The sequence below is a fragment of the Canis lupus genome, chromosome 31 (assembly GCF_003254725.2).
Source record: "Canis lupus dingo isolate Sandy chromosome 31, ASM325472v2, whole genome shotgun sequence".
In the NCBI taxonomy this organism is placed as follows: Eukaryota; Metazoa; Chordata; class Mammalia; order Carnivora; family Canidae; genus Canis; species Canis lupus.
The window spans coordinates 28,746,428-28,773,814 of NC_064273.1; the positions used below are offsets into that span (position 1 = coordinate 28,746,428).

Genomic DNA, 27,387 nt, shown 5'->3' on the forward strand with positions numbered 1-27,387 from the left:
TTGAAATATTCAATGTAAAGTTCACAGGACCATTATTTTTAATAATAATAATAATAATAATAATAATAATGTAATCAGTCCCTCATTGGGCTCTGTGCTTTAAGAAGCACGGAGTGTGCTTGTCCCTCTCCCTCAGTCCTTCCTCACCTACTCATTCTTTCAAATAAATAAAATATTTTAAAACTATTTAAAAAATGTTTATTCTCCCAATTCATGAGCATAGAATGCTTTTCCACAAACAAAGCTAAAAAACACTGTGACTCCATGGTGAAATATTTTAACAACTTCCAAGCTTTCTCATCCTTTTTCTTCACAGAGGTACACCAATGAATCAAGACACATTACTGCTCAGCATATAGTACAGGGAAAGTGATCTTTTATTATTTATAATACAGCATGGAGATGGCTCAGTTGGTAGAGCATATGACTTTTTTTTTTTTTTTAAGACTTCATTTATTTACTTTAGAGCTAGCTAGGGAGAGAGCCCAAGCAGGGGGTGAAGCAAGTGGAGTGGGACAAGCAGACTCTGTACTGAGCACAGAGGCCCAAGCGGGTCTCAATCCCACTTCTCCAAGACCACCACCTCAGCCAAAATCAAGAGTCAGATGCTCAAACAACTGAGCCATCAAGGTGCTCCTAGAGCATGTGGCTCTTGATTGTTGGGTCCTGAATTCAAGCCCTATGTTGGCCTAGAGCTTACTTAAAAAACAAAGAAAAAAAAATATGGCATGGAGTGTTTGTAAAACTACCAAAATATGTCACCCCAAGTGGTAGGTAAATTAACCTTGTATGGGGGAACCCTCTCTGTTTCAACTCTGAACATTTCATCTGCTATAAACTAGAGCAGAGACATCAATGAAGTGAAATTATTGATCAAAAAACAATAATCATACACTGTTGTGGTTGACAGGATTTAGAAGTCAAAACTGACCTGAGTTTGAATTCTGGTTCTTCTATTTACTGGCCAAATGGCTTTAGGCTATTCAATTTTAATTGTCCAGGCCTTAGGTTTCACCTCTACAAAGCATGGTAGTTACCTCCAACGGTTGTTTGACTTATTTTTTACTTTTTTAAGATTTTATTTATTTATTCATGAGAGACACAGAGAGAGAGGCAGAGACACTGGCAGAAGGAGAAGCAGGCTCCATGCAGGGACTCCAACGTGGGACTCAATCCTGGGTTTCCAGGATCACACCCTGGGCTGAAGGCGGCGCTAAACCGCTGAGCCACCCGGGCTGCCCCCAACAGTTGTTTTAAAGATTAAACAACACAAGCAAAGCATTCAGTACAACACCTGGCACAAAATAAGCATTCAATACGTGCTGGCTATTTTCACTATTATTTCTGCAATTTGGGCAGAGAACCTCTCTAAAATAGTTCCCAGGCCCATCTCACAGAGCAGCAAAGGGTTTGGTGACATGCAACTCTTTGAGCTTTAACACCTTTTAATTTCTGCAGGGGGCACCTCTATCATCTGGACCTGCCGGGTCCAATAACAGCGGCCACTAGTCCACAGGTGGCTAAAGAACATGTGAATTGTGTCTAGTCAGAACTGAGATGTGGTGTCAAGGTAAAACACACGTTAGATTTCAAAGATGATTAAAAAAAAAAAAAAAAAAAAAGAATTGCCACGCCTGGCTGGCTCCATCCATAGAGCAGGTGCATCTAAATCCTGGAGTTGCTGAGCTCAAGCTCCACGTCGGGGTACAGCTTATTCTTTTTTAATTAATAAACAGACGAATGTATAATATCTCAATTTAAAAATATTTGATTATGGGTAGAAATGATAAATTTTGGATATATTGGGTTAAACGAAACATTGTGAAAATTAGCTTCACGTGCTTCTTTTCACTTTTTTTTTTAATGTGGCTACCAGAAAATTTAAAATTAAGTGCCTCGCTTTGTATTGAGCAGAGCTGAGTTGAACACCCCGCTACTCAGACCTTGGACGAGCAGCCTGGGGAGCTGGTGGGAAATGCAGAGTCTCAGGCCCCGCCCGGACCTGCAGAATCAGCATCTGCGCTCGTACATGATTCTGAGGCGATTCTCACGCGTTGCTCCAGAGTTTTCCGCTGTTCATCTTAAGAGGGCATATCTGGCCGCATAATCACGTAAATGCAAATACCTTTGCTTCACTGAATAAGCAAAGTGAAGCAGGAAAAAAAGCGGTGGCAGAGGAGTATGAGAGAATGAAACACTAACTTAAATTATAGGAATAAAAAGAAAGCAGGGGTGGGTGTGCAAAAAAAATCCAACCTGGGAGATTCAGGGGAAGGGAACTTCCCGACTCTGGCTTCTATAAATGTAAAGAGAGATGCAAATGGAGATAAAACCCACAATCAAAACCTGTAAGGACCAGGAAATGGTCAAGTCTTTCCCGCCCCTCGGCGGCCTCAGCTAAGCTAGGCCTGGGCCCAAGAGGGTCTGGGGTTGGGGTGCAACGCGACCCACCACTCACCCCAGGGCTGCACGGTTCCGCGAGGCGTCCAAAGTCCAAGGCCCCGCTTCCGAAGACACAGAACCCAGGTCCGGGGACTCACCTGCCTCCGAGGCGCCCCAACGGCCTGCGTCTTCGCCACCGCCACCTTGGAGTCCTACTGCAGAGGGCCCGCCCCCGCTGGCCCAGGCGCTGCTCCCATTGGTCAGGCCTCTCGTCACTTCTGGACCGGAGGCTGTGGAGAACGCCATAGCAACCGAACGCAGAACTACATCTCCCAGAATGCCCCGCCCGGACGAGACGCCCCGGGGCTACCAATAAAAGGGCGAAGTTGTAGTCTCACGGATGGGTTCCGTTTTATGCAAATTTCTATTAAAGACCACACCCTTCCTCATTCCAACCGTTTGCCCTACCGCCTTCCTTGGGCAGTGACCCGCCTCTTTTTCCGCCTCCACGTTGCTCTCTCCCTTAAAACCTTTTGTAATTGACTTAGGTGGATACAGCTTAATAAGTGCCTCGCAGGACAACGGACGGATGCACCCAAACCGGTGCAGCTCCAGAAGGCGGGTCAGGGAAATCCCAGTCCAGAAGGTTACGCCTTCTGGGAAGGGGGCGGGGAGAAGTGACAAGCGCCCGCCCACCAACCCCCTTTGCGCGCTCGCTGATTGGTTCACGTGGCTGTCACTCCGTGCTCTTCCATTTTTTTTTTAGTTGCCCCCGCCTCGTTCCCGCGGTGGGCGGGGGCAGCGGCAGGGGGCGGTGAGGAGGCGCGAGCGCCTTCTTGCGATTGGCGAGTGCCGGCTCCCACCCATCCGTGGGCGGAGATGGTGGCGGGGACGGGGGCGGGAGAGGCGGCGGAGGGAGATGAGGAGATAGGTGGGAGCGAGGGAGCGAGGGAGGGAGCGAAGGAGGTAGAGAGGAGCGGAGGAGAGGGGAGGGAGCGCAGCTTGGTTGCTCCGTAGTACGGCGGCTCGCGAGGGAGAATCCCGAGCGGGCTCCGGGGCGCACGGGCGCACGGGCGGGCGGGGATGGTGTGCGGGGCTGCGGCTCCTGCGTCCCTCCCCGCGGCGAGTGAGCTGCACTGATTTGTCCCTGGGGCGGCAGCGCGGACCCGCCCGGAGATGAGGTGAGGAGCAGGCTGGACCGGGCGGCGGGGGCGGCGGCGGCGGGGGCGGGGGCGGGGGCGGGGGTCGGCGCGATGGCCGCCCGGGGCGCGCGTCCCTCGGGCCGCCCTGCAGCCTTCGCCCGGGAGGCGCGGCACCCGCCGCCCCTGCGCGTCGTCCTTCCCATCCTCCCGGGGGCGGCGGCGGGGCGGCCGGTGGGGCGGCCGGTGGCCGGCGCGGGGAGGCCGGGACGCCGCGGCGGGCCGAGCGGGTGGCGGCGGCTGCACGGGCTGCGGGCTGAACGCGCGTCCGCAGCCCCGGCCGGCCGAGCGGGGCGCCTCCGTCCGCGGGGGCGAGGGGGCGTCCGGGCCGAGCCTCCCGGGGACCCGGCGCCCGCGGGCCTCGAGCCCCCGGCTCATCCCCTCGTCTCCGTCGCGCGCCGGTGAAGGGCAGTCAATGCCGCTCGGCCCCGAGGCGCCCCGCCGGGGGTCCCCCTCCGCCGCGAGCGCGCGTCCCCGGGGTCCGCCGCTCCTCCCGGCCGCCGCCTCGCGGTGCGGACCCCGCGGGGCCACCGCTGCGGTCCCTGCTCGCCCCAACGACGACCTGGGACCGGGATCCGCAGGAAAAGGAACCCGGCCCATGGGGTGCACCTTCCTTGACTTCTCCGTCTGCCTCGGGATTAGAAAACAACTTCGCAGATAACATTCCCGACGGGCATCTTTTGTTGTGATTTCGGACTGGAGACGGGCTTTGCTTTTGAAGAAATAAATTCGCGTCTTTTCAGAATTAATTAATTAATTATTATTATTTTTTTGATTGCCCCGCTGAGTGGGAGGCGGTGGAGATTTCTGATAGCCCCTTAATATGAAAGTTTCCCTTAGAACTTTGTCATCATCACTGCTATTCTGAAGACAGCACCAGCCTGAAATTTTAAATATATGCGCACTCCGGACAGATGCCGTCTCTTTGTGCTTATCCCCGGGCATCCCGCTCTCGCCGTTTCCGTGGTCAAACGCGCAAATGATAGAAGCAAGCACAGTAAAAAAGGACAGATAATAAAAACAAATGCATCTGGGAAAAAAAAATCTCAATTCCGTTGACGGAGAGAGGCAATGTCACTAATCCCTTTGAACGGATGAAGAACACACAGGCTCAGAGATCTCATGCATTAGGCAGTGGACAGGATCTGAGGTTAGGAACTGGGGCCAGGACCCAGCAGGCCAGCTGGTTCGCGAAGTGCCACTCTCAACCCCTAAAATGGGAGGGATGTATTTGCCTGGATACCTTTATTTTTAGCTGATGTAAGGTTGCAGAAGCTTAAATTTCTCTCTTCAAGGTTAGGATTTCTACCTGTTTATCTCTGCAAACAAAATGCTGGGTTTTTTCTTTAAAAGATTTTTTTTTTCCCTTCTAGTTTACATGACACATTTATGTTGCACTCATGGTGTTTGTTTTATAACTAAAAATGTACGTCCTTGTAATATCCAGGGGAAATTTTTTTTTTTTTTTTTTTTTTTTTTTCTGTAGGAGGTTGGTAAAGAACCCAGGAACTTTTTTAGGTAATCTAAATTGGAAATGAAGGGACACTAATTTAGTGGTGGCATTAAAACTATTTAAAAAGCATTTCTGATAGAATTTTCTTTTAAATGGCGTTTCTTTATCTAAGAATGTGTTGAAGTTGCCGAGGCACATGGCACCTTCACAAAACTCTATGATTATTATTCTGCCTGAGTAGGAGAGGAAATGAACAAATTTTTGATGTACTTTGGAACCCTGTGGATTGTTCAGATACTAAGCATTGTGAAATAGGGCATAAAATGAGTAGTAGCAAGTTAGTTCCCTGAAATGTTTGTCCCTCTTAGCATTTTTTTTTTCAATTTACTAGAAATTTCCTTTTTCTTAATGCTTATCTCTTCTGTTGGTAGAACTCAAGTTCATCTTTTCAGCAAATGCCTAGTTTGAGGAAAATTCAAATATCCCATAAGATGTTAAGGGGGAGGTGCTGGTAAATTGCTCCATTCTTACTCATCTTTTTAATTTGCTAGATTTGTGAATGACACAGAATTAATTACGTGAGGGTTGGGTTTATGTTACTTGGTTCAGGTTTCACTGCCATAGCACTAGTCTCTTTGGAATGATCATTTTCTTCTGAATGGCTCCACTTACTGGTGGGTTTCTCAAAGTCTGGACCTCAGATCATTTAGATCAGCATTAAGTGAGGTTCTTGTTAAAAATACAGGTTTTTTTTTTTTTTTTTTTTTTGTCACCTTACTTCAGAATCCGATTCCTGGAGATGGGACCCTGGAATCCGATTTTTAAACAAGTTCTCCAGGAATTTCTCTTGGAATAGAAAAGTTGGAGAACAGCTGGCCCTGTGCTTTCCTTCTCCTAAGACCGTCCCCTGAAGTGGATAGCAGATTTTAAGTAGCAGACTAAGTTTTATACCTTAGGCTGCTAATAAAAAATGGACTACGGGGATCCCTGGGTGGCGCAGTGGTTTGGCGCCTGCCTTTGGCCCAGGGCACGATCCTGGAGACCCGGGATCGAATCCCACATCAGGCTCCCGGTGCATGGAGCCTGCTTCTCCCTCTGCCTGTGTCTCTGCCTCTCTCTCTCTCTGTGACTATCATAAATAAATAAAAATTAAAAAAAAAATTTTAAAAAATGGACTACGACTTTCAGATATATAATGCACCTAAAATATATGTTTCAGAAGAGCAGAGATTTTGGCTCATCATTCTATCTCCAGTGCCTAGAATAGTGCCTGGAGGAGCTCCATTAAATATTTATGAGTGGATAAGGTTGCAATGAGGCCACACTTTAAAACCTTTTCTTGTAAAATTAATATTATTACTTAGTCACGGATTTTATAAATTAGGAGCTACATGTACTGTGCCCAGTCATTTATGTAAGTTTGTTTGGCTCTGAAAAGGGAGAACCTTTCCCAAGAATAGAAGGCACAAGGTGATTAAGCTGAAAAGAAGGCTTCTATCAAAATATTGTTTAGAGACTAAAAACGTAAATTTAGGTCCCCATGTAGTGGTGGGTTACTATTTAACACTATCTCAAAATGCCACTGGTATGCTATGATAAACCCAACATACTGCTGTAAAAATTGGTTTACAGAAAATACAGAAAATTGGTATGTTTTCCAATTTCATTTTTCATCCTAATAAAGTATGACCTTCAGTCTTTCTTTTCAGAATCCAGTGTAGTACCCCATAAAGAACAGTTTCTGTTATATAGTTGAGGGTGCTGAATAGTTAGGAGTAAAATTTCTACAGGGTATTGGGTTTGACCACACACAATCTGTGACTTTGATCTGGCCCTTAACCTTTCAATGTCTCAGTTTTTTCAGCTGAATGGGAATAATAATAGTAGGTTAAGTTTAAGTACTTCAAATGTTTACATAAATTCTTGAGATATATTCATGTACTAAATGGTAATTATGATGATAAGGAGTTCGAGTATATAAAAATATATAAAACTCAAACTAATCCATTTAATTTTTGTACTGCTGCACTTGATGGTAGAAATCCATCTCTTGAAAAAAAGAAGTCTCTTGCTAATTTCTTGATACTAATTTTTAATTGGATAACTAACTTTTTAATTGGATATCTAATCTTTAATTGGATAACTAACCATTAAAAGTAATAAACCATCAAATATTGTGTAAATAGGTATTTTTCTAAATAAAGATAAATCTTGTCATCGCTTTTAGATTTGTTGTATATTTTAGAAGCAAATTGCTAATCAGTTCATTTCCCTTGTATTTTAAGGAATTGCGTCTTTATGGTAGAAAGAAATCGAAATAGCGAAAAGTAAAAACTTCAAAATACTTCTATATCCACTACCTCAGTACCTATTTCTTCAAACCCTCTTTTTTGTGGGTGCATGTGGCTTTTTATATACAATTTTTGGTAACAAATATGGGCCCTGCTATACATGATTATTTTGTAACTTTGTTTGGCTTAACCTCTTATATCATGAATCTTTCCATGGCTATATCGTCAGTTGTAATAGTTTAATAACTGAATAAGATTCCATTTTATGTCTGTGATCATTTAACCTATTTTTTTTTATCAGACATTAATTTTCTTTTTTCTCCCTGCTGTTAAAACTCCGCAGTGACTCTTCTCCTACATGCATCTCTGTGTATACTTGGGAGATTTTTTTTTTTTACTGTAGGATAAGTTTCTAGAAGTGGATTTGCAAGATCAAAGTACAGTGCATGCAAAGTTTAAGATTTTTGATACATGTTGTCATTTAGAAAGGTTGTAGCAATATACATCCTTACAGTGGTGGTTGAGAGTTCTGTTTTCTTCCCTCCCTTTTTTTGGAATGAGTTAACCAGTGACAAACCTAGTGAATTATTATTTTTAGGAAGAAGAAAGGGATGTTAATGTGATGTGTTCAGGAGTATGATCTGGAAAGTCAGAAAATTCATGCACTGCTAATAGTGATAGCTAACATTTAGCAAGTCCTTTTGCATCATTTGATAAGCACTACCTCACTCAGTCTTCACAAAATTGTCCTTTTTTAGATGAGTATGCCTTGGAAACTGAAGTACCAGCAGTTAAGGAACTTTAAAGAGCCAGCAAGTGGCCACCCAGATGTGTAAGTCCAGAGCCCAAATGTTCAGCCACGATCCTGGACTGCCTGTTTCTTGGACATGATTTATAGGCATTAGGGTATTTTTATATTCCTGATTTCATTTTTGGAATAACCTGGAGGTTCTCTGCTGCGTATCAGTTTATAGGCCTGAGTCCCTCTTGTTGAGAAGTTAGTCATATAAGTTAGCTCACAAATAAGCCTTGTCTACTATCTAGCATTCGTCTCTCAAAGCAGCTTATTATCCTTTCCAATGTAGTGGTTTTCCTGAAGTGCCCCTGCATGAAAAACAGGATTAGAGTTACAGAGAAGACTAGTGAAATTTGAAAAGGCGGTTCACTTGTAATGTGGACTTGCCTTGGAAACGACTGTGTGTAGACGTATGATAAGGAAGACAGCTGGGAGTCTGTCCAAACGTTCCCATATTGGCCAATTTGGAGATTTGAATCAGTCTGTGGAAGTTCACTTCAGGAATGTGATGGCCTCTCTGTACAGAGATGTCATGGATCCACCCGGAGATTGCTAAAAACAAAAAACCCAAGCCTGTTAATAAATGTGATGGTAGACTATCATTAACATTTTGTTGCTAACATTTGTAGCTCTCTAACCAGGTGAATTTGAAACAGGTTGATCTATTTGAATTCAGTGCTCTTTTGACCTTTTTCTGGGAGAATTAATCAGCCGTTTATCTTACTAACTTATTGCCCAGAGAGAGCATTGGTGAAATTGTTTTGGCTTTAGCTCTCTGGCCTGAGTTTGCTTGTGCTGAATTGACAGCTCAATTTTAAGCTGGTCACTAAAACCCATTCAGTGTTGTGTGGTGTGGGAATGGTACAGAGTACTTTGCACTCTTGGCTGAATGGCAGTCCCAGGAGTTGAACTGAGGGGTGTGATGGAGTTTCAGATTCAGCTGAATATGACTGTGAACATAACAAGGTCATAGCAGTGGGTCAGTTTTTCTTTTTTTAATCCTTGATGTTTAAAATAAAACATCTTATCCTAATGCACAAGGGCAGTGCTTTTGATCCTCTTGCTTTATTTTTTTTTTATTTTTATTTTTTTTATCTTTGATAGTCACAGAGAGAGAGAGAGAGAGAGAGGCAGAGACACTGGCAGAGGGAGAAGCAGGCTCCATGCACCGGGAGCCCGACATGGGATTCAATCCCGGGTCTCCAGGATCGCGCCCTGGGTTAAAGGCAGGCGCCAAACTGCTGCGCCACCCAGGGATCCCTGATCCTCTTGCTTTAATGGGCATTTTGCCTAGTTTTTCTGTCAGTGATGGTTTTGTTCATCCTTGTGTCTTGCCTGCAAGTCCTCCCGGTGACTGGTAGCATGGATTTGCAAGACATGGATACAGCTCATGGAAATGAATGCAGCCAAGTGGTTTTTAGTGCCATGCATTAGCCAACCTAGTAAAGGAGGACATTGATTCTTTAAATATTTTTTTTATTTATTTGAGAGTGAGAGAGCACTTGTGCGTGTTGGGGGTGGGGCAGGGAGAGGGAGAGAGAATCCCAAGCGGACTCCATGCTGAGCGTGGAGCCTGACGCAGGGCTGAGACTGATCTGAGCCGAAACGATGAGTCAGATGTGCAACCAGTTGAGCCACCTAAGTGCCATAAGGAAGACACTGATTCTTTTTACTTTCTAAAAAAAAATTTATTTATTATTTATTTGAAAGAGAGTGTGTGTGAGCACACAGCAGGGGAAGAGAGAGGGAGAAGCAGATTCCCCGGTGAGCAGGGAGCCCTATATAGGGCTCAGTCCCTCACCCAGGGATCATGACCCAAGCCAAAGGCAGATAGATGCTTAACCAACTGAACCACCCAGGCACCCCAGGAGGACACTGATTCTTATGCTAAAAGCACTGGAAACAAGATGCTCTTGGATCTGTTTGTTTTATCTTTGTGTACGTGCGTGTGTGTAGGGCTAATTATTTTTTTCTGAGACAAAGTTCCTGAGCGGTTACATTGTTCTAACAAGGGTAGTGTTTCCTATCATAAGTCATTGTATAAACATACACACACCATTCCTGTATGTTATTTATAATAAGAGTCTGTGGAAGATCTATAATCTTCGTTGTGGAGATGCTGTTTTATAACAATCCATTTCTGCTGCAAACCTAAGATAATTAGATTTTGAAAACAAGTAATCTTCCACTTTCTGGCATTATTTAAACTCAACTGCTCCATTCTGGCAGAATTGAAATGCTACCTTTTGGTCACTGGCATCTAAAAGCTGTATAGCTAGTATGAGAGAAAGCTTGAAAAATGGATAAATAAGTCTCATTACTGGTGTATAGCAAAGTTTCAATGAGTAAAGGTCCCCCTTTTTTATTTCTTCTCTCCTTTGTTTATGATAATTACTATTAAAGAAAGTCAGCAAATGATAATAACATTATTATAGGTAGTATTGTTTATTTCCAGATACCTTCAAATAACAGTCATTATAATTGTTTTAAAATTCTTTAAATGATTACAGAAATTGAGGCAGAAGATAAGGTGGTAGAGAGGTTACTAGTATGTAAGCTTCAGGAGGGTAGAGAGTTTTGTGTGTATTGTTCACTGCTTTATCCCCGGCAGCTAGAACAGTGCCTGGTACATGTTGGACCCTGAGCAGTTGCTTGTTGGCACATTGAGTAGATTATTAGTGTTTGAGGACCTGATTGTCTGGAGGCCAGAGTTCCTCAAGTTTGGTGAGCACTGAGGAGATAGGGGCTAGTTTGGATTTTTTTAAGTCAATGGAAGTAGGAAACTAAGGTAAGTTTTAAGCAGAGGAGTCCCATGATTTGCTTTTGTTTAAAAAGATCACTCTGGATTTCATGGGAGTGGGAGTGGCTTGTAGGAAAGCAAGAGAGAAATGTTGAATTGACTCTACTTTCTGTCACCTGTGGATATTGCCATTTCTACCTAGCTTTGTAATTTTTCTTTTTTTCAAATTTTTAAAAAAGATTTTATTTATTAATGAGAGACAGAGAGGGAGAAAGAGGGGCAGACACAGGCAGAGGGAGAAGCAGGCTCCATGCGGGGGGCGGGGAGCGGGGGCAGACACAGGCAGAGGGAGAAGCAGGCTCCATGCAGGGAGAGAGAGAGAGAGAGAGAGAGAGGGGCAGACACAGCTAGAGGGAGAAGCAGGCTCCATGCAGGGAGCCTGATGTGGAACTCAATCCTGGGACTCCAGGGTTATGCCCTGGGCCGATGGCAGGTGCTAAACCGCTGAGCCACGCAGGGATCCCCATTTATAAAAAAATTTTTAAAAGATTTTATTTATTTATTAATGAGAGACAGACACAGAGAGAGAGAGAGAGAGAGAGAGAGAAACAAGCAGAGGGAGAAGCAGGCTCCATGCAGGAAACCTGATGTGGGAATTTTTCTTTGCCATGAAGATACTCTTTGAGCTTTCAGGGATGGGGTGTGATGAATAGTGATTGGTAGAAACTTTTTGAAGTTCTTGTGAAACTACTGTTATTATTGATCAGACGAAACCAAACAATGTGAAATAAAGATCAGCAATTATTTAACTTTTTAAGCATTAAGTTGATTAACAGATTTCTGATAGAGTTTCTGTTTATATTTCTTGGCGAAAGAAACTTGAAATATAGGGAAATGAATCCTTAAAATAGGTATTTTATGACTTGATTGTCTGTAGAAGCTGTTCACTTCGAGGAAAATCTAATTTGTAAAACGCTGCTATTGTCTGTCCAAGCTGGTGTTTTAATTAGTATCAAAGGAGGGAAATACTGTAGTAATTGTAACCTTACATTACTTCCTTAGTTCAGTTAGTTTTAAACCACAGTCATTATCTGTTATCTTTAGTTGTTTCAGTCTCATTAGATGAAGTGATATTGCAGTTGTGATTTGGTAATTTAAAAAATAACATTTTTCCCCCCTCACTCCAAAAGCAGTATGTGTTTATCGAAGAAAACTTTTGAAAATATAGACAAGAAAAAAGTGGACCTAGAATCTCACTATCCAGCAATAATGACTGTTCATATGCTGTGAAGGGTCCATCAGCTCAAATTTCTCAGCAGATTGGGTGTGTGAGCTGCTCAGTCTGGGAGACATGAGGGCATGCTAGGGACCTGGGCACTGAAGTTGGTCCATGCAAGAGGCTCCCCAGGGCCAGGCAGCCTACTCATTTGTGGCCTGAGAGACATACCTTCTAGTTCTTCAAGAGAAGCTGGAAATCGGCAGCCCGGGTGGCTCAGTAGTTTAGTGCCGCCTTCAGCCCAGGGCCTGATCCTGGAGACCTGGGATTGAGCATTAGGCTCCCTGCTTGGAGCCTGCTTCTCCCTCTGCCTGTGTCCCTGCCTCTCTCGCTCTCTCTTTGTGTGTGTGTCTCATGAATAAATAAATTTTAAAAATCTTAAAAAAAAAGCTGGAAATCTAGAGATATGGATTTAATATGAAATCTTGCAATTTTTGTATGGGCCACAATTTTTATAAACACACTGGGCTTCAGACATTGCATACCCGAGGGCTGAATTCAGTCTTCGTTGCCTTGCCACTTTGTAATCTCAATACATACCTTCGTGTAGCTTGTATTTTTCACTTAATGTATTGGAATATATTCTAAGCCTCCATAGCCCACCACTGCCCTCAAGTGTGTTCCCCTGACTTTGTGTCCCTAATTTGTGTTCCCTCACCACGACTGGATAAAACAATTTAAGAAAAATCTTAGTCTTGTTTTAACTTGCCCTTTTTTTTTTTTTTTTTTGCCACTACCAATGAGTTTGAACATTTGTTGAATGTGTATTGGCCTTATACACATTGGTAACCAGCCACTTTGCTCTCTTAGTTCCAGGAGTGTTTTGGTCATTTATTCAGTGCTTTTCAACCTTTTGATGTCCTCTACAATTAGTATCACGTTAGTCCTGGTAATTAGTACTAATGGCAGGCATCATCTCCTGTAACTAAGGGCAGCAGTACCGTGAGCACACCTGTGTCCCATTTGAAAGTACAGTAGTTGGGAAGATCTGAGTGTGGTCACCTGGTAAGTGAACATGAGCATGCACGAATTGTTCCAGATGTCCAGGCTTAAACCAAGACAGAATCTTAGCCCTCTAACATCTTATTTTTCTTTTTTTTTTTCCCATTTCTCTTGGGTTTTTCATGTAGACCAAACATACATGTTTTTTTAAGTGTACTCTTGTTTTTAATAAAAAAAATTATTAGATATGTGCTGCTGAAGCAAGCAGAGAAAAAATTTTTTAAAAAAGATTTTATTTATTTATTTGAGGGAAAGAGGGAGGGGTGAGCATGAGCAGGGGTAGGGGCAGGGGTAGGGGCAGTGGAAAGCAGACTCCTGGTGGAGCTGGGAGCCCCATGTTGGCTTTTATGCTGGGCTCAGTTCTGGACTCAAACCCATGCCCCTGGGATGATGACCTGAGCCGAAGGCAGATGCTTAACTGGCTGAGCCATCCAGGTACCCCTATAATTTGTTTTTAATTTGTACTTTTTATTGATGTGAACTCCCCAAACAGTGGTAAAAGCTCCTTACCCTCTAATTTCTTTAAAAAAATTTTTTAAAGATTTATTTATTTATTTATGATAGACATAGAAAGAGAGAGAGAGGCAGAGACACAGGAGGAGGGAGAAGCAGGCTCCATGCCGGGAACCCGACGTGAGACTCAATCCCAGGACTCCAGGATCGTTCCTTGGGCCAAAGGCAGGCGCTAAACTGCTGAGCCACCCAGGGATCCCCCACCGTCTAATTTCTTAAATTTGATTCAGTTCTCTTAAGTTCTTTTAAACTCTAGACTCCTAGCAAAAGTCTAAGATGGACCTTATTGTGATGATGATAAAACAAGTACAGAGAACTGAGACTGTGTGAGGAATTTTTGGAGTGTCTGACCCAACACAAATCCCTTAACTGTCCTTTCACCTGCACATCCTCTCCTGGCCAACTTCTTCCTCCCCACAGAAGACACGGAGGAGGATTGAACCAGGTTTGGGGACCTGACCCAAGCTAGCCAATCAGTGTTCCTTTCCTGGAAATCTGAAATTGGACCTGGAGATTGGGATTGGAGATTCACATGCTCAAGGCCCTAAGGTAAACACTTGGGACATAAGTTATGTCCTGCTGTTGTGTCTGGAGCAGAGAAAGGTGTTCATATGGAGTGTATATAAAGCACATATCTGGACAGAAGCAAAAAGAACACTATCTGAATCTCTGATGGCTTTAAACCGTCTTCATTCATTTCTGTGGACTGGCTGCATTCCTGTTCCTGTTCCTTTTGGTTTAAGCCAGTTGAGTGGGTTACTGTTATGGTGATTGACGGTTCTTATTCTCAACACTGTATTTTTTTTTTTTTTTTTAAGTAATACTACCATGTCTCTAACACTTCTGAGGAAGTTGTGACTTTTTCATTATATTTTCCATGTAATCGTAACATTGAAAATTAAGGATTGTAGGAAATGCAGAAGTACAGAATTTAACTTAGGTCATCATGATTTTATTCGAAAAGCCATTTTGCAGATGTGGATGCCACTTTCAACTCATTTATTTATTTAATTTTTTAATTTTAATTTTAATTTTTTTTTTTTTTTTTTTTTTTTTTTTTTTTTTTACTTTCACATCTTTTAAACCAGTTCAGATCTCTAGCTGAGGGAAAGCAGGAAGGAAGAGATTTGGAATGTACTTCCAGATGCCCTAGCAGTTCAGTGGTGTTATTTCCCTTCACATACATATAACAGTGGCCACACGCAAAAAAAAACGATAGTAGCGATATTCACAGTGAACATAACACTATTGCGTGTGTCCGTGTAGGGGGTGAGTTTGAAGTCTGTTCAGGTGTGTTCTGTTCATGCCTCTGAAACAAGACTCTCAACTTTAATTGGTAAATTTAGACTCTCATCTAAATACCGAGAAATTGAATCTCAGCTTAATTTACCCGGGTCGAAGGCTTTTTCTATCCCATGGTGATGTCCTAACAACTCAATGGTAAGTTGTGGTAGTCTATTTTCCTAAGGAGTTGGGTGGAGAGGGAAAACAAAAAGTGATGGGAAGAGAAGGAAAGGAGAAGGAAAGGATTAAAGTAGAGGAAGATAAAATTTGGTGTTATGATAGTCCTTATTTATATTTGTCTGAAATTTTTTATTTGCAAATGGAAGAAGCACCAACTGTCTTTTTTTTTTTTTTTTTTAAAGATTTTATTTATTTATTCATGGGAGACACAGAGAGAGAGGCAGAGACACAGGCAGAGGGAGAAGCAGGCTCCCTGCGGGGAGCCTGTTGTGGGACTGGATCCCAGGACCCTGGAATCATGACCTGAGCCAAAGGCAGACAGAAGCTCAACCACTGAGCCATCCAGGTGTCCCAAGCACCAGCTGTCTTAAACAAAGGAAGGTATGTTGACTCACATACCTTCAAGTCCAAGGGTTTTTGATTGGCCTGGCTTGATCATGAGCCTGAACCAGTCCTCTTGGTCAGGAGAGTGCAGGACCTCATTGGCTGTCCTGGCTTTTGGGTCCATCTTTTGTACCAGTTGGTAAGGTCTGTACCTAAACTCATGGAAATCACAGGAGGGAAAATAGGATCAGTTGGGAGAAGGAAGGGTGTTGAGTAGGCAAACACATGCCCAAAACACTCATAATAAATGGTGAAAATATGAAAAGGGTGACCATTTTCTTCTTTTAAGTGAAAGCCTTTAATAAAATGATACAAAGACCTCAAAGAAACCAAAAGCATATGTGAGCATTCTTCTCAATAAAGTTTGGTTTTTAAATTTAAATGGGTAGCATACTGCCTACAGAATTTGTATTTCTCATTCATTTTAGAACTAAATATATTTTACTATTCTGTGACTTCTCTGAATAGAATGAAGTTTGGGAGACTCCTCTGTAGTCTGGTTAGATCACCTTAAATTTAGAACTGTGGGCATTACTGTCACCAGTTGGGCTGCTTCTGTCATTGCAGATTTCCTCAGTGCCTAAGGTGTGTAGCTTTCTGTCTTGGCTCATTCTTGGAGGCTTTTTAACTTACGCTCATCTGGAACTGCTGGAGAAACATGTATCTACTATGGAAAAGTTGGAACTGGAAAGGGATATATCCTTTCTTCAGTCGTCTGCTTTTTTTTTTTTTTTTTTTTTTTTTTAAGACTCTAGGAGAGATAGCAACTTGACCTTTTCCAGACGGCCCGGGCCTATTTTTGAGATTTGTTGTTATGGTTTTGGTAAGAGACTGATTACAGTAGGTGGCAAGAGCTTATCATATACGCTGCACTTATTTTTAAGATTCTTATTTTTAAGATTCTTTTTTTTAAAGCCTAGATGATTTTTTTTTTAAGATTTTATTTATTCATGAGAGACACAGAGAGAAAGGCTGAGACCTAGGCATTGGGAGAAGGAGGCTCTCCCTGTGGGGAGCCCAATGCGGGCCTTGATCCCAGGCCCCTCTGATCACACTCTGAGCCAAAGGCAAACGCTCAATCCCTGAGCCACCGAGGTGCCCCTATTTTTAAGATTCTGTATCCTAATTTATTTCACCCGCTCTGATTCCTGGTCCTCCTTCGCTTTCTCTCATCTCAGGTGGCTCATTTCCTCCTGCTTTTGTTTCCTGCCCTGTGCACCTGGGAACACTGAGCGTGTCACACCCACGACCCCTGGCCAGCTGTCCCTCTGTCATTTCTCCCCTGCAGACCTCCGTCGCCTCTCCAGCCCAGCTATCTGCATGCTGTTTCCTGTGTTTGTGCGGCTGACAGCTGGCTGAGGAGAAGCATACAGACTCGTGGGCTTCCCTCCCCGCTTGGCGGTGACCCGCTGAGTATTCCCTCACAGCTTTCTCTCCCGTTCTCACCAGATTTGCCCATTTCCTCAGGCTTCCCCCAAGGCTCCCGAACCTTCACTTTTCAGGGCCGATTCTGCCTCCTGTTTGGGCCTGCTGCACACTTCCCAAATAGCTCTTGTGACTCTCACTGACTCACACTTACTTACCCTTTGCTTCTTGCGATGAGAGGGAGAAGGACGAGGTGGGCGTCACCTTCCTTCCTCGGGTTCTAGGTGCCAGTTCCTCTCTGGCTCCTCTGTGACTCTGGGCCTGTCTCCGGTGCTTGTTCCCTTCAGCGGTGCCACCGCTCAGTCCTGCACAAAAATGAAGTGAGTCCACTGCTTCGAGTCCTGCTCAAGTCCTGTGTGCCAGGAGCTGAGGCAGGAGCAGGGAGGACAGGGGTGACAGCTACATGTCCTCCGTCTGTTTCTATTTCAGTGGGACAGATGGACATACCAACAAAACAACCCACGAGCCACCCCACATAAATACATGATTTCCAGCTGTTGAAAGCACTGCAGAAAGCGTTCAGGAGGACGCAACCCGGTTCTGGAGTCCATGGGAGATGTGACATGGACCCGGGAGTCTGAGCTACGCACAGGAGTTCATCAGGGAAGGAACCAGCATGGGAACAGGACCCACGCCATGAGGAAGGAGCACAGCACGTTTGAGAAGAAGGCCTCCATGGCCGTGGAGAAGGGGAGGCCAGACTGGGCAGGGCCTTTAAGGCAGGTAGAACAGGGTTTGGTGTCAATCCAAAACCTCCAGCCTGAACCAGGCCTGTTCTCTGCCTCCTCCGTCCCTTCCTTCACACCGTATTTGGGTTCATCCCAGTGCTGCTGTGCTCCCTCCACTGGTTGGCGACCCATGTCGTCCTCTGGCAGCCACGTTTCTTGGAAGAGTAGTTTCATGTTGGGTGTCTTTACTGTTCCTGTTACTCATCATAGTGGGTTTCTGCTCTGCCCCTCCATTGTTGATTGCTGCACACAAGTTTCCACCCATTTGTTTCTTGACATCTGACTTGACACTTTTTTTTTTTTTTTTTTCAATATAACCTCTACACCCAGCATGGGCTTGAGCTCATAACTGTAAGATCAGTTATCCCAGGTTCTTCTGACTGAGCCATCTGGGCACCCCTCGACACATTTCTTCTTTGTTTTTTTAAAGATTATTTATTCATGAGAGACACAGAAAGACAGAGACATAGGCAGAGGGAGAAGCAGGCTCCCCATGGGAGTCGTATGCGAGACTCCATCAGGGATTCCTGGGATCATGACTTGAGGCCTGAGCCAAAGGCAGATGCTCAACCACTTAGCCACCCAGGTGCCCCCACATTTCTTCTTTAGAAACACTCTTCTATTTTGGCTTTCCCTGCCTTATACTCGGTTTTTTTCCTCTCTATCACATCTAGGATTTCTTGGTCTCTTGGGGCTCCTTACCTCATTACGTTCTGTCTCTAGAGCTGTTATTTCTACCTTCTTTTGACCTTGCAGTCCCCTCTAGGACAGTCCTCTCCACTCTTACGAGTTTTAGCGACCACTAATAAATCTTGTTTTCTGTGTATACCTGGAGTTCTGTCTTTTCTTCTGCGTTCTAACCTTTTTTCTACAGCAGTTATTTATTGAGTACCTACTAAAGATCAATAACTATGTTAGGTACTCTGTAGCATAATAAAAAAAGTGTAGTTGACTTTCCTCCATGGTTCCCTTTGGAATTTCCTGACTTGTAGGAGCATCTTTTGTTATTCAAAATGAGCCCTTTTAGGCCTTACTTGAGTTTATGCTAATGAAGTGACTACTAGCCACCACCCCCCAAAAAAGGAGGAGGACTGGAGATTTGAGTTTCATCTTGTGGTCAGTGATTTAATCAGTCATGTCAGTCTGATGAAGCCCTGTATAGAAACCCTAGAATGGCGAGGTTTGGACATCTGGTTTGGTGAACATTTAGATGTGTGGGTAGATGTAATGAGGGAGCTGAGGGCAAGGTTAGGACAAAGCACAAACTGACACCCACAAATCCTCTTCCTCACTCCCAGGTGGGATACAGGTGACATTGCTCAGGCACTCTTGGCTACCCTAAAACTAAGGGAAGGAAAAAAAAAAACAGATGGTTAACTAATAGAGATCACAGCCCTGCGGGACTTGAGTCTCTCTCAGTTTACTGGGGTCTTAGTGATTTACAAGGAAAAAGCATTATCAATAGCCTAATTTCCAGAAATCTAGAGATTCAGTTTCCTAGAGCCCCCCATGATGATGTGGGAAGCAAAGGTAGAAGGGAATGTAAATCAAATAAAATTTCCTTATACCCTTCAGCCCATTGACAATTACTTGAGGTAGGCGGAGGAGTATATAACCTTCCTCTTGGAAACTCCCAACTCTCTTAAAGTTAATGCTTTGCTAGAGGGACAAACTCCTTTAGCTTGACAATGGCAAGGCCTCAGTATCTCTTGAGTCTTTTTTAGCATATGAAAGTCCTTTTGGACACCTCTCTTTCCTTAACCTCCCCCAACTCCCAAGTTACAGGATCCGTCACCCCTCATAACCCTGGGGTAGCAGCTCTGTCTGCCTTTGGGTCCTGTCCCGCTGCTCAAGCAAAATCACCTTTTTGCACCAAAGACGTCTCAAGAATTCCTTCTTGGCCATCAGCTTTGGACCCCAACCTCACCAGCATTCCAAAACAACAAGTGGGCACCATAGTTCACAGACAAGAGAGGTAATAAAACTAATGACAAGTACAGTGCTTTCCTGAGTTTGGTGAGTAGTTCCAATGAATTACTGAACCTGGGGAAAGGTGGAGGTTGTGGGAACCCCCGAATTTATAGGCTGCCAGTAGAAGGGCTGGGGATACTCAAGCACTTCAGGGGCTACTCAAGACTTGTGGCTGATGTCTGAAGTGGGACTGAGCCCTTAACTTGTGGGGTCTGTACTAACCCCAGGGAGGTAGTTGGTGTCAGAGAGTTGTTGTTAGAACTGATTGACTTTGGGATATCTAGATCTCTATAGGGATCGACTCAGTACCTGTCTGTAAGCCAGGTAGGTGGATGGGCAGTTGCAAGTTGGCCATGCAGGCTGGCAACCTGGACTCCTGTCTCATTCTGAAGTTGGTTGCTAGCTTCTGTCCACTCTCCTGCCCCGAAACATCTTTTGAATTCATCTCTTTCCCGTTATGTCCATTGCTGTCGTCATAGCCCACACTTCCACACTTTGGAATTGTTCACATTTCCACTTGTTCTTACTGACTGGTCTGGCTTCTAGTCCTCACCTGTTCAGTGTTAACCTACCCCTTGTTGCTAGAGGAGTGTGTTTGGACATCTACCTCACGATAAAATCTTTCCCTGTATGTTTCATCTCCTGTGGAGGCAGGTTTCATTCAGACTTTGGTATCAGGACCTTTGTGTACTCTGACAAGTTATCAAGGACCTCGAGGAGCTTTTCTTTATGTGGATTTTTTTTAATCTATCACTATCTGCCAGATTAGAAATTAAAACTGAGAAATTTACAAAATATTTTATTAATTTATTGCAAATATCTGTAAAGCCCATCACATGCCTAATAAATAACAGGGTTAGGAAAACTGTTTTACAAAGCAAAAACGTTTAGTGAGAAGAGTGCATCGTTTTACATTTTTGCAAACTTCTTTGAATGTCTGGCTTAATAGAAGACAGCTGGGTTCTCATATCTGTTCTTGCAGTCCATGGGTTGCGAAATGTTTTGGTTGAAGTAGCTGAAAGAAATCTGGCCTCACACAGATATGTAGTTGGAAAAAACCAGGAGTCTTTTGATGGCATTTTCAGAAAATTGTGGTTATTCTTTGGTACTATACCAAAATTTGACACTGATAGTTTCCTAAGGGTTAGTTGCAATGCGGAATCTGGAATTATGTTGGTGAACTTTTCATACTGCATTACAATAAAATCTATTAGCTCATCTTGCAATTTGGATGGATATTTTACTCCTGTGAGATTTGGTAACATCATGTATTGGTCATTTGCAAAATATTAGTTCAGCGAGTTGTGTAGTTCCAAATGTTTCATTAAACAATACAAGATCCCATTTGTTAATACGAGAATCCATCTTATTAGAAAATTCTCTAAAAGTCGGGAAGTAGCCTAATTCACGTTGGCAGATACTAGTTTTCCAAATTTAAAAGTTTTGCCCAAAAACTCTTTTATCGTTAGCAACAAGTACCATCAAGTACCATCAGTGTTTCTCGAAGCAGTTGACTCACTTCATTTTTGAGAACCATTTGCCAAATACTTGTCTAAAAGTAAGTATAGATTTTCTGTTGTTGTTCTGCCAAGTAAAATTTGTGTTCCACGAAAACAGTGGCTAGTTCAGCTTCCAACACGTTTGCACAGGTGTGTTTTCTCAAGACATTGGTCATCGTCTGCGTGCCATTGGGGTGCTTTATGATTACTTCCCTTTTGGTCACATAAATATTAAACACATTTATTCAGGGGCTGAGATTTAATATCGTAATACTTTCTGATGACTTATCAAGGACATTCTGAGGTGAAACTGATTTTTTTTTACTGTGATTGTGTGGCAGTGAGGAATACACGACCACCAGTACAGTTTGGTGCCACTGCCAAGGTGGCAGCAGTTAACCCACCAGTCATTTACGTATTACCACAAATATAAACAGAGTGAAAAGGGAAAATGATGTCCGAGTACTATTATGATAGTAGATTAGTAGATAGTAGATGAAGGGGTCCTGGGAACTCCAGAAATCCAGGGACCACACAGAGAATTGCTACGTTAGAGGGTAAAATCTGAACCTTTGTACCCAGTCTGATGAGTGCTTTATGCACCATCCCTGTGACCTTTCTGGTTTCTTCCTCATCTTTTCCATCTATACCTCACCTTTCCAGACTTTGGCCACCTGAACCTCCAAGTATGATCCTTTTGTCACATACACTTACCTTCCTTCGCATTTCATTTCATGCCACTGTTCACTCGTCCTTCTGTCTCTGGCTTATCCTTCTGGGTCAGACTAGGTCTCAATAGGAAGCTCCTGCCCCAGCTATTAATCATTTCTTTGAGTCCCACCCTGCTCCCAAACTTTTGACTGTTATCTCTCTCTCTCTTTTTTTAATCTTTTATTGGGGTTCAATTTGACAACATGTAGCGTAATACCCAGTGCTCATCCCACCAAGTGACCCCCTCAGTGCCCATCACCCAGTCACCCCAACCCCCTGCCCCACCTCCCCTTCCACTAACCCTTGTTCATTTCCCAGAGTTAGGTGTCTCTCATGTTTTGTCATCCTCACTGATATTTTCACTCATTTTCTCTCCTTTCCCTTTATTCCCTTTCACTAATTTTTATATTCTCCAAATGAATGAGACCATATAATTGTCTTTTTTTTTTTAATTTATTTTATTTATTTATTTATTCATGAGAGACAGAGAGAGAGAGAGAGAGAGGCAGAGACCCAGGCAGAGGGAGAAGCAGGCTCCATGCAGGGAGCCCGATGTGGGACTCGATCCCGGGTGTCCAGGATCAGGCCCTGGGCTGAAGGCGGCACTAAACCGCTGAGCCACCCGGGCTGCCCTAATTGTCCTTTTCTGATTGACTTATTTCACTCAGCATAATACCCTCCAGTTCCATCCACGTCGAAGCAAATGGTGGGTATTTATCATTTCTTTTTTTTTTTTTAACTTTTTTTTCTTTTTCTTTTCTTTTTTTTTTACATTTATATATTTTTTAATTGTAGTTCAATTTGCCAACATATAGCATAACACCCAGTGCTTGACTGTATCTCTTTCCATCCTTTCTCTAGGTCCCTCTGGTATGGAATTCTTTTATTTCACAATCCCATCAGAAGAGGAAAGCATTTTACATTTCCTTTGTGACTTACATGTATTCATGTTAATATTTTGCATGTTGAACCTCCATAGCCCTAATTAAATGAAACATTTCAGCAGGGACGCCTGGGTGGCTCATTGGTTGAGCGCCTGCCTTCAGCCCAGGGTGTGATCCCGGAATCCCAGGATCGAGTCCCACATTGGGCTCCCTGCATGGAGCCTGCTTCTCCCTCTATGTCTCTGCCCCTCTCTCTCTCTCTGTGTCTCTCATGAATAAATAAATAAAATCTTTAAAGAAAAAAAAAAGAAACATTTCATCAAATGGGTGATAGGATATATATAGAAAGAGCCTTCATAGAGCCTTCTGCTGTATCTAGAAATGACATTAGGTCTAGCCCAAGAAGTAAACTGATTTCCTTTATAACTTACAAATGATACCTATCTTTCTAATCAGGAGGCTCTCCTGGTATCTAGATTCTGGGTTATATGCAGTTGAGTTCATCAGATAAGTGACCTTTTAGATACTAATCAGAGTTGCACTTAGCTTATGTAAAGTTTGCTTTAGAATGGCTTCTGGTATTATCTAACTCACACCCATGACTTCACAAAGACACAGGAATATTTATTGAGTACCTGTCATGTCTCATGTATTTTACAAGAGATTTTGTCATGTCCTATCTAAAATTTATTTTCCATAATTCTGTTAGAGAAATGGTAAATACACTTCATTATGTTACGGATGAGAAAACAGAACGTTATATTTGCTATCATTTGTTGTAACAATAACGTTACAAATGACGTATTGGGTAGCTGAACTTAAATACTTGAAATACCACAAAAATAGTTAGAAGTACTATAACATTATGAAATAAAATTTGGTATAAATAAATGATCATTTATCACATAGGCACATTTCAGGGCTTTAGCCTGCCTTTTAATTCTAGAAGGAGAGAATTGTTTGTGAAGGATTGTTTAGGTAGGGCCTAAAGTTCTTTCACATTCTGAGGTCGCATAATTCCAGGCAGTTGTAGCAGTGCTGGATATAGCAGGCAGTTATGCCTGTAATTATTGCTCAGAAAATGAAATCTATAACCTCTAGCATTCTGTTCATATTGGTTTTGTTATGAAATACATTACCTTTTAGATTTCTTCTCAAGTTTGAGATTTAGTTTACAAAACCATTAACTGATGTGTAATTATATTGTAAATTATAGGTTTGAATTAGATGGACCTTTAGGCCTGCCTTTGCTGGTAACTGTAACATCTTATAATTCCAGTCAAGATGCATTCCAGATGCTCTTGGAAATAGACAACTGAGTCACCATATCCTGAATAGTCTTTTGTCAGATTCAAAAATATAACAGATCTTAAATTGGAATGATAAAATGGCATTCACCCATCTAGTTTTGGATTTACTTCTTTGTGACATTCCTAAATGTGATGAAGAGGCAAGTCCTAGAACCAAGAGTTAACTTGAAAGATTTGTGCAGACCATGGGGGTTAGAACTAGAAAGTGACATATCACAATGTAGCTACTAGCATTTTTTTTTTTAGGTCCAGAGTTCGGCAGTTGGTCAAGATTTGTTATTTTATGATTGAGAGCCAGTATAGCAAATGGATTAAGAGCACAGATTCTGAAGCAAAATTGCTCAGGTATTAATTGCATAACCATAGCCAACAATTTCACTTTTCTGTACCTCTGTTAATCCATATGTAAAATGAGGTCGATTCTAGTTTTTGCCTTCCAGGGTTGTTGGGAGGATGTGAAAGCAGCTAGCACAGTGCCTTGCTAGATAGTAAGCGCTTTATAAGAAATGACTATTACCATTATTTTGTCATCATCTGTGATCCAGTCCTGGATTTGTAATTTAAGACAAAAATGAAGGTTTTAGTTATATAGTCTTGTTCGCAGTTGATTCTGTGACCTCATTTTGATTTCTCAGTTGTTCTTTTTGTCATGTGGAAGGTTGGCATTTGTCTTAAAGCTTGGTAGAGAGGCGAGGACCAGATGCGTCATCGGTTTAAAGTGCTTTCATGTGGTTATAAAACAATTAGATGTAAGAATTCTTACAATCCAACAACAAAAACAACCCAATTTTTTAAATGAACAAAAGACATGAATAGGCATTTTTCCAAAGAAGACATACAAATGGCCAACAATGTATTTAGTCATTAGGGAAATAGAAATTAAAACTGAGATGCCCCTTCACACACATTAGGATGGCCATCATTAAAAAAAAAATGGAAATGATAAGTGTTGGCAAGAATATGGAGGAACTAGAAGCCTTATATGTTACTGGTGGGAATGTAAGCTGGTGCTGCTGCAGTGGAAGACAGTTTTGTAGTTCCTCAATAAGCTAAATATAGAGTTATCAAATGTCCTAGGAATTCCATTCTTAAGTATACATCCAAACGAATTTAAAACAGCTGTCCAAACAAAAACTTGGAGGTGAATGTTCATCATCATTCACAATAGCCAAAGGTGGACATGATCCCAAATGTTGATTAACTTTTTTTTTTATCAGTGGACAAATTGTGGCATATGCGTATGACAGAGTATTATTCATTCATAATAAGGAATCCATGATACCTACAACAAAATGAATGAACCTAGAAAACATTATGATAAGTGAAAGAAGGTAGACATAAAAGGCCACGTACCTAGAGGGACAGAAAGGAGATTAGTAGTTGCTGGGGGCAGAAATGTGGTTTTCTTTTGGGATGATGAAAATGTTCTGGAACTAGATTTGGTCATGGTATTAATGTATTAAATGGTGAATATATTAAATATCACTGAATTATATACTTTAGAGTGATTAAAATGATAATTTTTATTATATTTATTTTTTTAGTTAATTTTTTAAAAGATTTTATTTATTTGTTTGAGAGAGAGTGTGAGAGAAAGCACAAGCAGGGGTAGGGGGAATGGGAGAGGGAGAAGTAGACTGACTCCCCATTGAGTCAGGGAACCCTGATGGATATGAGGGATGTGGGGCTCCATCCCGGGACCCTGAGATCATGACCTGAGCCCATGGCAGATGCTTAACTGGCTGAGCCACCTGAAGCCCCTAATTTATTTTCAAGTAAGCTCCATGTCCAACATGGGGCTTGAACTCCATGACCTCGAGGTGGAGAGTTGCATGCTCTACTGACTAAGCCAGCCAGGCACTCCTCTATAATTTTTAAAAATGGAAAGAAATTAGAACATAACATTTAGTTTACCTTAGTGGCAATTTTTTTTAAAGATTTTATTTATTCAGGAGAGACACAGAGAGAGAGAGGCAGCCTGTCTCTCCTGAATAAATAAAATCCTAAAAAAAAAAAAGTTTCTAAGATAAGCTCTTGGGGATCCTCAAGTTTTATTTTTTTTTAATTTTTTTTGGGGGGGATCCTCAAGTTTTAAAGAGTATAAAAGAGTCCTGAGGCCAGAACTTTAGAGAGCCAAGGTCTTAGTGAAAATGTTATATGCTAATAATAAAAAAATTATGTATGAAATGCCTATGTTATGCATTTTTGAAAATAGAGGGAAAATAAATTATCAGCCAAAAAACTTTTTTGAGTGTGTGGTTGTTTTATGTCTTTTTTTGCTCAGAGATTATTAGGTTTGGAACCAGGGTGTTCTTTTCAAGATAGTGTAAATCTCCAGTTTGGGAAAAGGGTCTCAGTTACAGGTTAAGTTTATGGTTTTGAATTTGAACACCTTTTACAATAGGAATGACATCAGGTATGGGTATTAACTTCATCATATTCAATTCCTTCAAACTTTTATAATCTGGGATCCATTTGAAATATAGAAACAGCTAGTATTTACTGAGTGCTTCCTATGTGCAGGCAGTGTCCTAGGTGTTTTCCCGTGTAATGACTCACCTAATCCTCCCAACAACCCTGCGGAATAGGAACTGTTATAATGGTTAGTTAGCTTACCTATGATCCCACAACCTGAAAGTGGCAGCTCTGGTATTAGGACCCATGCATTCTGGCTGAAGTCTGCACTGTTAACCACTATGCTGTATGCTATGCCTACATGCACTGTACACTAGCTCTCTGGGAATATATATATAGGAAGTTCCCATTTGGAAGGCTCACAATTGTACAGTTGACCCATGAACAAAGGGGAGGATAGGGGTGCCAATCCCTGCACAGTCAAAAATCCACATATAATTTTTGACTCCCCAGTAACTTAACTAGAAATAGCCTGCTGTTGACTGGAAGTTTTACTGATAACATAAACAGACCAGTTATACGTGATTTGTATGTTATATATATTATATTCTGTATTCTTAAGTCAGAGGAAAGAAGAGGTTACTGAGAAGATCATTAAGAGGAAAAAATACGTTTATGGTACTGTATGGAATAAAATCCACATTTAAATGGACCCACGCAGTTCAAACCCTGTTGTTCATGAGTCAGCTATACTGTATGGCAGTGGGGGCGGAATTGGAAGGGGTCCTGGGTCTGGAGCCTAAGGCAAGGGCTCTAGCAGAGAGGTAGTTAGGGGAGAGATGTGGAGCTGTGGGGGCCAAGTTCATGCCTAGAGTGCTTCTGGTCCAGTTTTCTATTTGGACATTTCTTTTCTTAGAGCTTGGCTCAGCTTACGGCTCTTAGAGATCTCTTCCCTTTTCTGTGGCCCTTGGGAAGACAGATTTTTCAGTTTTCTCCTAGTCTCT

At 42.4% G+C, this 27,387-nt stretch overlaps 2 protein-coding genes across 20 annotated transcripts in view; one reads left to right on the forward strand and one right to left on the reverse strand.

The window, feature by feature from the left end:
• CRYZL1 (crystallin zeta like 1) overlaps window positions 1-3,035 on the reverse strand; it is a 35,468-nt gene extending 32,433 nt beyond the window's left edge. Inside the window, exons 1-2 of one of the 12 annotated variants that reach the window (XM_049104753.1) lie at window positions 2,851-3,033; window positions 2,541-2,672 (exon numbers count right to left, since the gene is read on the reverse strand). The gene's annotated coding sequence lies outside the window, so the exon portion shown is untranslated. Of the gene's footprint in view, window positions 1-2,458 lie in introns of all 12 variants that reach the window. The other 11 variants (XM_049104752.1, XM_025449783.3, XM_025449791.3 and 8 more) reach the window with 11 other exon arrangements.
• Window positions 3,036-3,257: 222 nt separating this feature from the next.
• The window catches only part of ITSN1 (intersectin 1), a 215,769-nt gene continuing 191,639 nt past the window's right edge, over window positions 3,258-27,387 (forward strand). For all 8 annotated transcript variants that reach the window (XR_007407674.1, XM_049104747.1, XM_049104748.1 and 5 more), the window contains exon 1: window positions 3,258-3,563. The gene's annotated coding sequence lies outside the window, so the exon portion shown is untranslated. The remainder of the gene's footprint in view (window positions 3,564-27,387) is intronic.